Source organism: Colletes latitarsis, chromosome 9 (assembly GCF_051014445.1).
Source record: "Colletes latitarsis isolate SP2378_abdomen chromosome 9, iyColLati1, whole genome shotgun sequence".
Classification (NCBI taxonomy): domain Eukaryota; kingdom Metazoa; phylum Arthropoda; class Insecta; order Hymenoptera; family Colletidae; genus Colletes; species Colletes latitarsis.
In genome coordinates, this window is record NC_135142.1 from 19,973,081 (window position 1) to 19,988,250 (window position 15,170).

The 15,170-nt window shown below is 35.9% G+C and overlaps 1 protein-coding gene across 3 annotated transcripts in view; it reads right to left on the reverse strand.

The window, feature by feature from the left end:
• The window catches only part of LOC143345934 (EGFR adapter protein), a 270,232-nt gene that overhangs the window by 209,009 nt on the left and 46,053 nt on the right, over positions 1-15,170 (reverse strand). For 2 of the 3 annotated variants that reach the window (XM_076773564.1, XM_076773563.1), the window contains exon 1: positions 6,536-6,700. The exons of the other annotated variant lie outside the window; for it this stretch is intronic. The gene's annotated coding sequence lies outside the window, so the exon portion shown is untranslated. Of the gene's footprint in view, positions 1-6,535; positions 6,701-15,170 lie in introns of those variants that run through there. 3 annotated transcript variants of the gene reach the window in all.

Below are 15,170 nucleotides of genomic sequence, written 5' to 3' on the forward strand. Positions count from 1 at the left end.
AATTTCCTCCAAAACTTGTTTTATTTGCAGTATAAAATTGCAAGAGAAAGAAGGTCAAATCCATTGTTTTTGACACATATTCCTAGATTTAAAAATGCTTTTCTCTACAGTTTTTCATACGATTTGATAAATGATTTTTTGATGAGAACAAAATCTGAAAATTGATTCAAAACTAAGTATTTTTGATCGCAATATTTAATCAAAAATTGATTTTTTCTATTATCTAGTAATTTTTTTACGAATATAAAACCATTGAATAATAATGTAAAAAATCCTACGTGTTGGGGGAAAACAGATTTTTAATTAATTTTAGATAGTATATTTAATAAAAAATAAACATTTTCAACCACGCTTTCTGACGAAGCTAATTCCTTGGTATCTTTCGACGTCGTAAAATTAATTTTATCTTTGATAAAACGAGAGTTATATCGTTCGTAAAAATCGAATTAGGACTCGGTACATTTCCTCCAGCGTGATTGTTCGTGAAAAAAAGTCTACTTCGCCTGAAATTTTAGCGAGAGAAAAATCGCAATTAATGTGGTAGTTCAATCGCACATAATAGCTCCGCCAATTTCGCCGAATATGCAAGAGTCCGCGGAAACCCAGAGCAGGACATCAATTTGCGCTATGCAGCGTGCTCGTTCAATCTCCTTCGAAGGTCCTGCCGACGGAATCACATTCCTGGCCGGCCTCATTCCTGCCTTCAGGAAAATTCAGTGGCCACTAAAGGTTTTCGCTAAATTATTCAGAACCACGACTCGACCCGTAGAAGAGCGATTTCCTTCCGGACGATCGATCAATTATGTCGACGACCTTCCCGAAACAATCGTCCTTTATTATCTGACGAGTCCTGGATCCGTTTCATTGCTACCATTCATCTTGTTGTGCTCCACGATCACGGAATTAAATTTCGACAAAGTTTTTATAGCTTACGAAAATGTTATTTCCGTTACAATCCGACGTTCCGGCAGCAGCGATATTTTACTGGAAGCTGCTTTTAATGCTATCGGCGATCGAGAATGTTGCGCTTTTCGAAATTGGCTCTGTGTTTGTTGGTACGATTACCAGTACATTTTTGACAGTCGAATGTATCGCTGCATTGGATCGAGGATCTGTAGACGCGTGAAAAATTGCGAGCTTACAGAAATCGTTGGATCTACACGGCTTGTAACGGGAATTATTAAACTCTGAATTACTCCGGATTTCTGTAATATTTTTACTGTTCAGGTGGAGAACAGTGTTTATAGATAAATATAGAGATACGCATAGAACAGCAAATCCGATTTTTGAACGAAGAATTTTTAATGTCAAAAAATTCAAGCCTCGATTAAAATAAAATATTAAAATATAGTGGCTGTAAATAGAACGATACTTTCGAAAACAGTATATCGAGTTTGTGACAAGTACTGAAAGATTCTTCGACTTTAAATATTTTAGCGCCACTTGGTTCTCTAAACGTCAGGTTTCGGAACGTAAATTGCGACTAAAGCTAGAAATGCACTCGCAAGTATGCACCGCCGTCGAACGAACGATTTGGATTATGAAATAGCGTGAAATTACGAACATCAGAGGTCGAAAAGCCGTAAATTTCGCGATTTAAATTTCTATAAGACTAAAAGGCCCACATCGTTTGGTTTCGAAATTGAAACTAAACGACAACGCTGGATGAAATACAATTAATTGAGATAAGAAACTCTATTTGAATGCGGTGGGTTTTACGATTCCCGGAAAGAACGTCGTCGTTTAATCGAGTCAACCTGCCGCAAGAAATACGCAGTGCGATTCTTCCACCGGGTGCATACATGTATATAGGCTTTATGACATCGCGGTGTAATATCGGGGGCGATATTTCCGTCACGTAAATTCGTAACGGCCGTTTGAAGGAGAGAGCTGGGAATTCGATTGGAAGACGATGGCCTGGGGTTGAAATGTGGAAACCGTATGCACGAGTTAGAGGAGAATACGCTTAGAGATGTCTTGAATGTTTTAAACAGTGGTTCGGACACTTTGAGAGAACCGGAGGACTTCGATAGAATTGTTCGACTTGCCTAGCGAAGTTCGAAAGCCATTAACACCTGGGAGACTTTAAAGGTTGCAAAGATTTCATCGATATTTAATTTCGTTCGTGTGAATTTGAATAAAACGCAAAATGGTACAGTTTTAATCTTTGTAACGAAGTATTAACATAGGTGAAAATGTGATAATATTACGACGATTTTAATTAAACGAATTTTTAATTAAAATGAATGCTTGTTAAAATCGAATTTAAATTTCAGATTTAGTTTGCTAATTCGCGTTTAATATTACCGTCTCCTATTTTACTCGGTAGTTTTATCAACTAGTTAAATTTGTGCCTATAGTTCTGATACACCCTGTATAGAATTATATGCTAATGATAGACCCAGATTTCCGATTTACGAGGCAGCCGCGAGCTTAAAATGGGAATTTATGACGAAGCAATATTCCGAAGGCACAAACCAGAAGTTTCTTTGAAACGAAAACTTTCTTTACGAACTCCTCTATAAGTGAAACTTCGAATCTGCATAATTGACGTGAAATTTCTGGCAACCGGGAACGTTTTTCAGAAAAGCCAACGAATCCTGCGAGTATAATTATTTTTAATCGTATAATCCTCGCGGAAATTGATTATGAATGACACGTGCACGTATCATAGACACTTTGAATCACGTCGCGTTTCAAAGAAAACGCTTTCATGTTAGAGATTAATGCAATCGACAACTTTTAACACGGAACAGACTGCAGTTTACAAAAATACAGACGAACAAATTTATATGGAAAAGTTTCTTAACAGCAATTTATTCAATGCCTGTACGCGCAACTTATTTCAGTAAAAAATCGTAATTTGTCCAGAGACTTTATTCCAAAGGAAGCCCAGCTTTAATTTTAAAAAATAGATGGACATTTATTTTTGGATTTAATTAGAATTAGATATCGAAATATATTGCTTTTGTATATCAGTATCGGTACGAATCACTATACATCGTGTCAAATCAATTCCCTTTGTCATTCTCATGTGAGAAGAGTACTTATACTATGTAGGTCGTGTCTCCCTCCGTTTTTATTGGCTTACTATAGAACATTCCGACATTACATTCAGCGAGTTGTAAAAACCAGTTTCGCATTAATTACGATTAAGGGATGAACGTATGACTCACGCCGTAACAAGTTGTACAACTGACAACGTCACATCGATCAATGTTTTTTTTTTATTTGTAGTACACATCGAAAGACCCCCTTAAAAATAATTTCTATAAAATTTAATTATTCCGAATGGTTTCCGCAATAGCGAGTGTCAAAGCTTTATAAATCGCGAAAATTGGTTTGATATATCGCCATGTTGGCACCAATAAAGTTAATTCGCAATACTAATCGAGCAATTTTAATTGCAATAGCTTCACTTTGCGAGACTAATATTCCACAACAGTTGTTTAAAATTCTTCCTATATTATGAATAAATTAAAATATTTTTCTTTTCATTCGTCTGGTACAACTTTTACTTTATTGGACAATTCTTAAAGATGACTGTGTAATTGTAATGTTGCATATACAAAACAAATTTATTGAGAAATATAAAATATAAAGTAAAGGAGGCTAGATGCAATCGCTGTTTCTAAACGTAACCTTAATATGTTTATTTATGTAGAGATCTTCGTTCAATGTTTCGTTACTAATGTACCATGGAACAACTGATATTGTTCTTAATGCTTTGCTTCGGAAGCGTTATATTATTTCACTGTTTGAGTTTTGGCACAGCTCCAAACCTGTAGCCCATATGTCCAAATTGGTATTATCATAGCTTTATAGAATAATAATTTATTGCGTAGCGTTGATCGGGATTTGCAACCCACCAGCCACGGTAGTTTTCTAATTTTCATGTCCAGTTATTTTCTACTTTTGTAGACAAGATTTTATATTTTCTAACGAAGTTTGCTTTGACCATTCAATTATGGACGATGTTATTTCAATGAAAGATTTTTAGAAAAATTGTTATGCTCTGGCAAAGTCTTCTTACGAAAAATAAACAACTTTCGTTTTACAGCTCGTAAAATAAAAATTAAAATTTGAACATGTGCTAACCAGTTCTTTACTTTTAATGAGAATATGAAACCGGAAAAATTTAATGTAGAATATTTGGTGGTTCAGAAAATGTAATTTTTACTAAATACCAACTTTTTATATTTCTCAGTTTCCAATCATCGACAGATCTTTTGTATATAACCCCATTAATTTTATTTAATTAATCTAAACAAAATAGAATTTTTCTTTCAAATTTTTTCACGATATTAAGATTCTTGCAATGAACGATGATGGTAATTTTTCATTATTTTTCATGATTCTATACATTTTTGTATTTTAATTCGCGTTTACTCCTTTAAAAGATCATAAAATAAAATATTTATGAATCATCTGCTGTTGCTTCAAATTCCAAATTTTCCTACCCATTATCTGACGTATTCATAAAAGTCCACACTATTGATTTTTTAAAGTTCGAATTGTATTTAATTTTACAAATTAAGCCAGTGGCATACTTTCATCTAAAATGATAGTACAGCATAGTTTACGTTCTTCGAAACTTCGTAAAATTTTATTAACTTGTTCAACAGTAGTATATTATTATGTACATATGCATTGGTGTTTCGGTATTAAGTTGTTGTCCTGAACGATAGATTTTAATCGCTTCGCTAATTACTTCTCGAGAAGTTTAGAAGTTGGTCTATAGGACATTGTTTCGTGTCGCGATTTAATTGATTTATGCGTTAATACAATTTCTGCAAATTTCTACCTAATTGAAAATTACCGAACAAAAAAATTCTCATCACAGATAAACTAACAGATTCAAACAAACTTAGCAGTACTATTATAACAAAATTTTGAAAGTGGCATAAATCGTTAAAAGCACAAGTTTCCATGCAAGTTTACTCACCAAAATTTAATTCTAGATAAATTTCACATTAGCAGAATATTAAATATCGATAAATTTTGTATCCTGATGGAGAAATATATTTTAATACAATCAAACGCAAATGTTTAAATATCACGAAACGAAAAATGCGTATATTTTGATATCGACCATCACAAATATCGAAAGCTTTGACTCTGAATATCCGGGAACAGAATTTTGACGGATCCTAATAATTTTTGCTCTGCAGTCAACCGTGTCAAAGTTCACCATTTTTGTCCTTCGTTGCAATCATCTTTCGTTCGTATCAATCGCATCCAGTATGCAGAGAGCGCTCGACGCCCACGCTTCGCTGAAAGCAATGATTTTTTTACTATACGCGGTATTACACGTTTATTTACAAAATGCGCGAACGTCGAACGCTTTTCACCATGAGACCGTTTATTTCCGCCGGTTGTTCGACGAAAGTAATGAATTTTTATTGGCCCCCTCGCGCCGGCCATTTACGAGGGCCGCATTGATGCGAGGGCCTTTTTCAATCGCGAAATCATTAGCAGCGATTCGTAGTTTACCGAGCTCGATGCATTTTTACGAGACGCGACGACAACTAGTTTGCGAAAGACAGAAAGACCGTCCGCGGTTAACGAACGAATCCGAACGAATCCTCCATCCGGTCGGTCGCGGGGACATTTTTATTTTTAATTGGGTTACTCAAACTAATTAATTCCCGTCCCGTGGGACACTCATTAATGACAGTGAAATTAACGATCGCAAAAAAAGCTATTGACGAGGAGAAAAGTACGTAATTTATGGTTCGCGCGAATGGTCGCCGTGTATAAAACAGTTTTTGCGCCGCCGCCTCGTTCCAGCTTTTGAAAAACTTCGTTGATTGATGCCAATTGATTGGCTTTGTTGCTCTCGATCACGCACCGGGGGGATATCCTCTATTTTTCTATACGTTTCTCGTTCGATTCGACATCCTACGCGGCCGCCAAACAAATCGAGTCCGGGGAACGTCCTTCTTTCGAATCGAAATTGCTAATACCAGACATCGCGCACAAACGATGCCCATTAAACAACGAAGAAGCTCAGAGCAGGCCACGCGAGACGTGCAAAACTTGACCCGCAGGAATTATAAACCGCACCGGAAAACGATAAAAATGTCACTGTATTCCTTGAGAACACGAACCTATTAAACGAGAACTCGATTGTATCAAATTCTAGACACAAACATTCTACGATAGAGAAAGCGTCTCAAATATACTTTCGTTTGAAACTTACGTAGCTGTCATAAATTCATGAATCATTCACGACAGAAGGAACACTTTCAAAACCGACAACAGATAATAAAGGTTTCAAACCGCGAAGCTCTTACGTAAATTGCATGAAAAGTCCTTCGAAAGGCGTTAATCGTCGCGACAGTCACAGGGATATCACGGTTTCCGGTATACTTCACTGAAATTCTAAACCTTCCACGCGGTCGACGGATCGAAAGTCGTTTCAGCGTTCGACTTTCGAACGCGTCTTTCACGTCGAACTCACCAAGGCACGATGCTCTCCTCTTAGGTCACGTTTGACGTTTTATCAGGAGAATGTTTATCAAGCATACCTTACCTGGTTTGCTCCCACAGCGAGCCCACACACCCCAACTCACACTGACGTAGCGCGTCGACGTCGACCGGTTACGCGCACTGGAAACTCGCGGAAAAGTAACGGGGCCCCGGTTGGAAATCCACTCCCAATGGCAAACCGTGATACGCGAATGACTCGCCGGGTGCGACTGACAGTACCGTGTTGCTCCACGTGGGCTCCGACCACCCCACGGAACCCACACAGCCGCGAAACCGACCGTAGACGAGTCTGTAACGCACACCGACGAAATCGAGCAAGAGGGGGCTGCGATCATGCGCACTCCTCCGGAGCTTTCGGGGATTCGAACTTCCACTCTTTTTACCTCTTTTCCTGTTAAACGCGTAATTAGCGGCAATTCGCGGCTTCGGTGGCCGATAATTGGTTATGGAATGCAATCTCACCCCCCTCCCCTCGATGCTTCCTTCTTATCCCGTTTTCATTTTCTAAATACCCTTTCCTTGAGTCGTGGATGGAGGAAACCAGCGGCCTTTTCCGGTTGTGTCCGAATATCTCGTCGAACAGGGAAAGAGACATAATTATTTTTTTTTTTTGTTCGACGATAGTTTTCTGTTACGTTTCATATATTACAAACATTATACATGTAATATACGTATAAAGAATTAAGTTAAGCGTATACAGACTGCAATGTGCAGCAAACACAGTTATAACAATAGTTAAAAAATTCAAGTAGTGTATCATCTTTAAAGAATAATCCATAAAACTTATTCATATCGGGGACAATGGCCATGAAAAGGTTCTAGATTTTTGCTAATTCCAATTAAATAAGACAATTCGATACACATCTTTAAGATTTTTAGCAGCTTTGTTTGAACTAAATCTAAAAATAAAATTTGTGTAATTATCTTTTCTACACTGTTGCCTTGTTGTTTTTCGACATTTCTGTTGGTTCACATATTCTACTAAGTTTGTTTGGATAAAGTTATCGCCCGGAAACAGGATAAATAAAATATATGGTCGTCTTTGAAAGTGAAAATTCGATTTTCAACGTCAGAGTAACTTTCACGAAGTTTTGATACTTTTGCGCCATTATTGGAAACGAAGCTATAATTCCGTGATTGTAAGTATAAATCACCCAGTCTATCGTCTGGACTTTGGATCACCTGTTCCATGCAATGGAGCACACTTTTTCAACTGGAGATAATTAAACAATTATAAAGTTATTAAACGAGTATGTGTGTAATGTTTAACATCCAAGATACCAGAATGGTATCGTAAAGGAATGTAATTGCTTTCAGAACGACGTCAGGATACCGTGGATATCATGCTTATAAATTATGTTTTTTTGTAGTTATCAGTTAATAAATTAAACTGTTGAATTTAACTTGATTTTAATCAAAGAGAACATTAATTATGAACACCAATAAAAAGCAATCGCGTATTCTACATGATTTCCCAACAAATCTGTTTAAATATAATTCTGAATAACGAATAAAATGCTCGAAATTGTCATTACGCGGTTCTTCTCAAAATAGAATTGAAATCCTTGATTTTAAATTCTAAAAAGATACGAACAGTAATTCAATTTGTCCGCAGGTTCAGCATATTATTATCCTTTAATAAGAAAACTGATATTTCGAAGCTAACCAAAGCTTTCTGGTTTTCTGTTACTCATAAATTACGAAATTACGAAATTACGATATTTAATGCCACTGGACCCCCGAAACATCGATTGCAAACTGTTGTGATTTATGCAAATAAACTTCTAATTATTTTCTGTTCGCGGTAACTCGACGTAATTCAATTATTTAGAACATTTCACGTGCGTTACTAGGAGTAAAGGTATTCTCGATTTTGTCGTGCCTCGTAAAAGTAATTTCCAGCGGCAAATGTCAATTAGAGAAATTCACCGTATTGTATGGCAATTATTTTAATCACAGAAACGCGATTACTCGAGCATTGCTTTGCAAATATTAAACACTATGAAATTTATTACGCGTGATAACAATGCTCTGCAAAAACGGAACAATTTCTAAACTTTCATGATAGAAATTTGTTCTATATTTATTACAAAAATCGCGAATAAAAATGTTAAATACAAAAATTACTTGTTTTTAAGGCTGAAACACAACTACTTTATTTATTTTTTTATTTGTTGCACGCTTTCAAGGTTATGTGAAGAGTAATCCTGCTTTTTTTAAAATGGAAACCTATACTTTTATTTACAGATTCTAATTCTACGTAAAAAAAAACAAACTTTTGTGTGAAACATTTTTTATCAAGTTTTATCTAACAAGGGTATTCAATAAAATAAAAAATTTTGTTCATTATGAAACTTCTTTATTTTTTTATGACTGTAACTCACAACAGGTTGTATTATTGCTTAGCACAACATAGAGAGCATTGTAATTTTTTGTTGAATTATAAACGATAATCCATTGATTCAAAATTTTCTTTATATCTTGGAGATGTAGGCGAACATTGTGATTCTTTGTATAATAAAAAAGCCACGTGATACAGTATAATTGATATCGATTTTTCAGCATTAAATCATTAAACAAATACAGAAATTTCATAAGTATACAAATTTTTTATTTCATTAAATATCCGTGTAAGATAAAATTTTACAAAAAAATGTTTCATATAAAAGGAGAATGAAAATTTACAAATTAAAATATAGGTTTCCATTAAAAAAAAAAAAAAACAAAGTTACGCTTCGAATAACCTCGAAAGCGTTCAACAAATAAAAAATACGTGTTGTTTTCTAGATATTTAGATTTAAAGTTCTCAAACGATCGTATATGGTCTTTAATAACAGATATTGCAGCCCGATCCTCCGAAATGTAAAAGCAACGACCGATCACGATTTTGAGCGAGGATGCAGCGCAATTATTTCGACGGAAGTTTGGCTAAATCGACGTGGAACGGTGGTCTAGTTGAACTATTTGTTAAAAACAGGCCTTGTTCTCTCGAAAGAAGGCACCAAAGGTTGGGGCAAGGTATGTGCCAGTGTTTTAGGGGTTCCACGGGAGGCTGCTAATTACCGAGGCTTGTCTGAGTCGTTAAAGTGGCTATCGGGTCCGCTTCTTTTACCTCCAACTGGCTTCCATCTCTTGGACCATCTGCACCCTTTTGCAGCGCTGAGACTGGTCTGCATTCAGGCCAGCCACGCGAAACGAGAAAGGCCCCGTTTCTATCTCAAGCGTGTTAATTAGACGCGCCTTTGTTTCCTCAGTAGGAACTCGAATGAGGCAAATATGAACGGTAGAACGACCCTCGAATTTTGTCTTTCAGTTGGTGTCGCAACCGCTGTTACAAGAATTATTTATGCCCTGGGACGGTACCAAGGCTTCATAAGGGGAATCAGACAGTGCTTTGAATTCGGCTGTTCCGTGTACAACCTTACGAACAACCTGCACTGAACAGAAAAGATTGATAGCAGACCTCGAGTTTCATACAGAATACGATAATCGTTCAAATTAGTCCGATTTCTGTTTCAGAACGGTTTCAGATATTTATAATTCAACCGTGGCGTTAACCATCGAACGACTGAAACTAATGGACGGACACAAAAGTGTGGAAATTTATAAATTATCCAAGATTACTTAATTGGGCTGATATCCTATTATTACTGTAGAAATAATGCAATACCACGAAAGAAAATTATTCATTTTATTTTTATCTAAGAAAACATAGTTTCATTCTTAAAATAGTTGGTATATGCAAAAAAACTGAAAAGGCATTTAATGGCCCCCATTCGAAACAATATTTTTTTTTATTAAACTAATAAGAAATGGAATATTTCGGATAACAGTTCCCCCCATTCGTTCTGTCTAAATTCTAACGATCGAACGACGTTTCTAATATTGATTAATCGTCTGATACTAGTATCGCTGCGAAATTTCGCTTCTAATCGCACAGTTAATGCAACGTGTCCCTTATTTCATTCAAGGAAGACACGCTCCTTTGACACGGAAGGGCGCGCAGATATTACGTCACAAAACCGGTGAAATCTTCATCTCCTGCGACTCAACCCTCGCCCTTTCCCTTTCTCTCCCACCTCTCTATTTTCCTGCTCTTTCCCTTTCACCCTTCATCCCGCTGGATACTGAGGAGGTTGCAGTCTAACTGAGCCCATCATCAAACTCCTTCCCAAGAACTAGCCGGGTGTTTACATTTCAATTATCCGAAGCCTCGTCCGTGTCATTATTAGTATTTGCATGATTTAGTAGCTGGAGAAGCATGCCTTGGCGCGTCTGAAGCTATCTCTGATTCGGCAATTATCGCGATGCAGTTTGATAAGGGTATAGAGTTCCGTCTATGCGTCATGCGAAACAATTAATTGTTCGAATTAGCCACGGAATCTTTCGTTGGCAGATTATTAAAAAGTCACGGGAAATAATATTTGTATTTTCGAGTATGTCAGACGACAGGTAACAGGTAATTTATTACTTTTATTGCAAATATAATCGCAATAATTCGAAACAAAGATATTTTTGTCAGATAGAATGTTACAAAGGTTTCCGCGGATATTGAATCTAATTTATAAATATTTTATTAACAAACCATGTCGAAGAAAGGGCTCACGACTACATAACACCGACAATGCATCGTGTGTGCGTACATTTGCGGCAAAAAGGGAGGAGAAAAGCACACGTAGAAGCGCAGCTTAAATTAAACCGCACGATTTTGAACTCGCGGAGGGATTCGTAAGTGCATTCATAAAATAAAAATAAATATAAACGTGAGGAAAATATAAGTACCATGGTGGTCTTGATTATAACATATATTTTTCTGGACAGGTACTCGAATACTAAAATATTACGAAACGATTCAACTTGTTTAAAAATTTTAGAAAATAATATTTGACGTAATCACTGGTTAGCAAGTGATATTTTTAAAAGTCTGGATTTGCATTTAATTTCGTGCTTGTACTTAGAAAAGCATAATTATAATGAGAAAGTTTCTGGTAAGCTCTATGAAATTCTATTATCTATAATCAGATATAACAACGTAAATCCGATTTGTAGAATATCCTATAAATCCAAGGATAATTTGCAACTGTTTATGAATCCTGCATAATACAGGGACGTGAACGACACGAAATACATTTTACGTAGATATTTACAAACACTAGGTCGCCTAAGCATGTACTTTACGTTACAAGGGAATATCAATTCAATTCGACAAATAAATGTTCCAACGGCAACTATACAAATTTCTGAAATCGTATTAGAGAGGACGGCTCAATCAATCCGATTTTCTGCTTTAGTTCAATTCAAGGGAATTTGAACCCATTAGTGTGCCCTTGATCGATTAATCGGCCAGGCAATTCAAGGATCCACGGAAGAGTCAGTCAAATGAAGGTGAAAAAGGAATCAGAAGAAAGAGACGACAGGACTGAAAAGAATCTCTCTTTAGGAGGAGAAGAAAAACTCGGAAAACGAAACCCCGGTATAATATTCCGGGAAATTCCGCAAATCGATGGAAGGAACGGAAACGAGCGAAAGGAAGAAACAAAGGTGGAGGGAAGAGGGAAGAGCGAGAGGAAGAGGAAAAGTGGAATGTTTCTGTGCTCGTTAAAACGCGCAGCTTCAGCAACCAGTGCAAACTGCAAGGAAAAAAGCCTCTCCCATTGCGGAACGTGACGCCGTATCATCTTCCGTCAATTTTTCATAGAATAACTATTGCTACGTTACATTTTAAAAAGCTACGCCTCTTTTCTGTCTTAAGTATCTTTTTTTTACAGAATGTGGAGTCACGCAACGCTCGAGCAACGATTCAAACGCGCATAAATTTGTCAATGTTGACAGAATGAAGCAACAATGATCTCTTAAGAGAAATTAATACTTTCATTTTACGAATTTCTATTTCTGTAGAATAGACTGGCTTAAATCGTACCTCATATTTCAAATCTAGCAGGATACCAAGTTCCCCATTTAATTTGTCAAAAGTTATTCAAGAAGTTAGTTTTCATATTACTTTTTAGTAATATTTTTTGTTTCTTTTGTGACTATTACTGTTCTCATTATTTATTCAAATATCATATTAAAATACTATTCCAATAAACGTTTTACCAACGAAACATTAAGTAATACAACAGCAATTTACTAAACTTGGAATTTAAATTGCTTCTGATATAAAATTGAGTAGCATCGAAACCAGTTTGAGCAATTAAAGTACTTAGTAACAGTTCTTTAATTAAACGTTTTATATCGAAATCATTGAGGATACACGAATATATCGCTAACTCACTGAGCTTGGAATTCAAATTGCTTCTGATATAAAATTGAGTAACAACGAAACCAGTTTGTGCAATTAAAATACTCGATCGTGGCAAATTTCACTTAACTGAATTATGTTCACGTGCCGTTGCTTCGTGTTTGATCCAAGCACCCATATTCCGCAAATGATCGATGTATACTCGCATAAGGTATCGCGGAGCCAACGCGCATAGCTATTTCCACAGAACATTTCACGATTTCATCCAACGACGACTTCTATAAGCACGTGTAATACTTTACTCGCGGGGGTTGTCAAGGTTCAAAATACCGTGAAGAATCATAAATATGGATCGAGTGAATATATTACAGCACATCAGTCGCAACGTAAAACAAATCGTTGCAACGTAAAACACCAATAACTTTCCTGTTGTGACTGCACGATTTACACCCGGCTGAGTGTTTAAAATATACTGTATGAATATTAATCGCGGGTCTAAAATTGTAAAACCGCTTCGTTCGATTACGAATATTTTCGGTATGAAACCGTATCACTTAGGGAAGAACGAAGTTGTTTGCGATTTATTTAAATTCGTATGTTTTATTGAAATCGTGACGTTCGTGTGTTAACAATTTCCTGATTCGAACGTTCCTGTTTTATTTCATTTATTTTAGCAATATTCTGCGAGAAAATATTTGATTAATAAGAATGTGCAAATTTCTTATAAATTGTTTACCTTTTTAACAACTTTCCTTTCACGACTAAGATTATAAATATCGTGAGATGAATAAGCTATTATTATATTTAAATTTCACTGTGGACTAATGATTACTCTTGAGAGATAAGTTAATAAAGTGGTTACATCTATAAGTAAACAATTTGTAAACGAAAAATCTATTTGTCGTCTAATATGACTCTTTCTATTGACCTACGTTCTCGTAAAGTACTATCGAAAATCACCGGAAGAATCAGTAAAAGGAGGGAGAAATTGGTCAGTAAAGATCTTCGTGATGCATCAGAAAAGAGATTAAAGTGCTGTTATCTCCTTGTTTTACCGGCGGAAATGAGCTCCCGAAATTGATCGTAGACCGATACTTTGGAACTTTATGAGGAAGTCGATGAGGTCACCGTTGATATTGACCATTGCACAGACTGTCCCTATTCAATCTACGCAAACATTGTCGAAATTTGGAAATTGGAAAAAAAGGAATACTCTATCAACAATCATTAATTGATAATTGTTGAAGAATACTTCAGTATTACTTTAAAGGAAATATTTTAAAGCAATTATTTCTAACTTTTGAAATATATTTCCTACATAAATACAAAGTATTGCGTAGAGTAGGATTAATACCTTTCGATGAAGTATAATTAATGATGAGTCGGTAAAATGATAAGTAACAATTATTCGTTTACTGTCGAGCGTCTGACACTCAGTATTAATGACTCACAGTGTTGTGAACTGTGGAGAGACGTTGGTAACTGAACTCTGGAATACTTAGGACCCTTTTAGATGAGACACTTATTGTCAGTGCCGCGACAGCGAGTTGCATGTCACTGAAAATACGTTGTAAGCAGCGGGATTGTTCCGACAAAGCTACAGAGTGTCTGGCGACTGACGACTGTTTCTCCTCAGTGGCTTCTCCCTTTAATGACTAGACCACCATTTCCCAAACTCTTTTCATCACGGAACCCTTTTCATTTCGCGATACATTTACGGAACATTCATTCTCGTTTCTGGTTATTTGATTATCAAACTGGAATCTTATTTTTGAAAACAAAATCGAAACGAAGCTTTTGGAAGAAAGAATAGTATTTTCGTTTCTATTTTTATTTCGACCTCGATGTGGATCTTCTTCAAAAAATTAATGAAATTAATATTTGAATACTTTCATTATTAATGTTATGCAGAACGATTGGTCTACGTTGTCCCCAGGAAAATGATCGAGCACTTTATTTCCCCTATATACTGTACGGATCACTGATTTTAGTATAGGTTGAGTCAGTGATATTAACGCTGACACTTGGTCGTGGCATATAAAAGTTCGATATATTAATCAATTGAAACAAACAATAGAGTAATCAATTATTTTACATAGTTATAAAATAATTTGGGGTTGAACACAAATTACAATTATATTATATTTAATCTAACGTGGTTATAATAATATTACTTTTCATCTGTATCTGCCGGAATCTCTTTAATTATAATAAAAACTGTGAAAATTATAATATTTTCTGATTATTCTATTTTTCTGTTGACTTGCCCAAGTCTTCCGGAATATTTAAACATATATACAGTGATTGTAAAGCCGTAAATCGGTAAATAATCATAAAGATTATAATATAACACAATAGAATTTGTGCCCCAACGTATCGAGCTTACGATCAAGCAGTGTCGAGCCCTCTTCCTCGAGATTAATGTCATCGTTTTCCC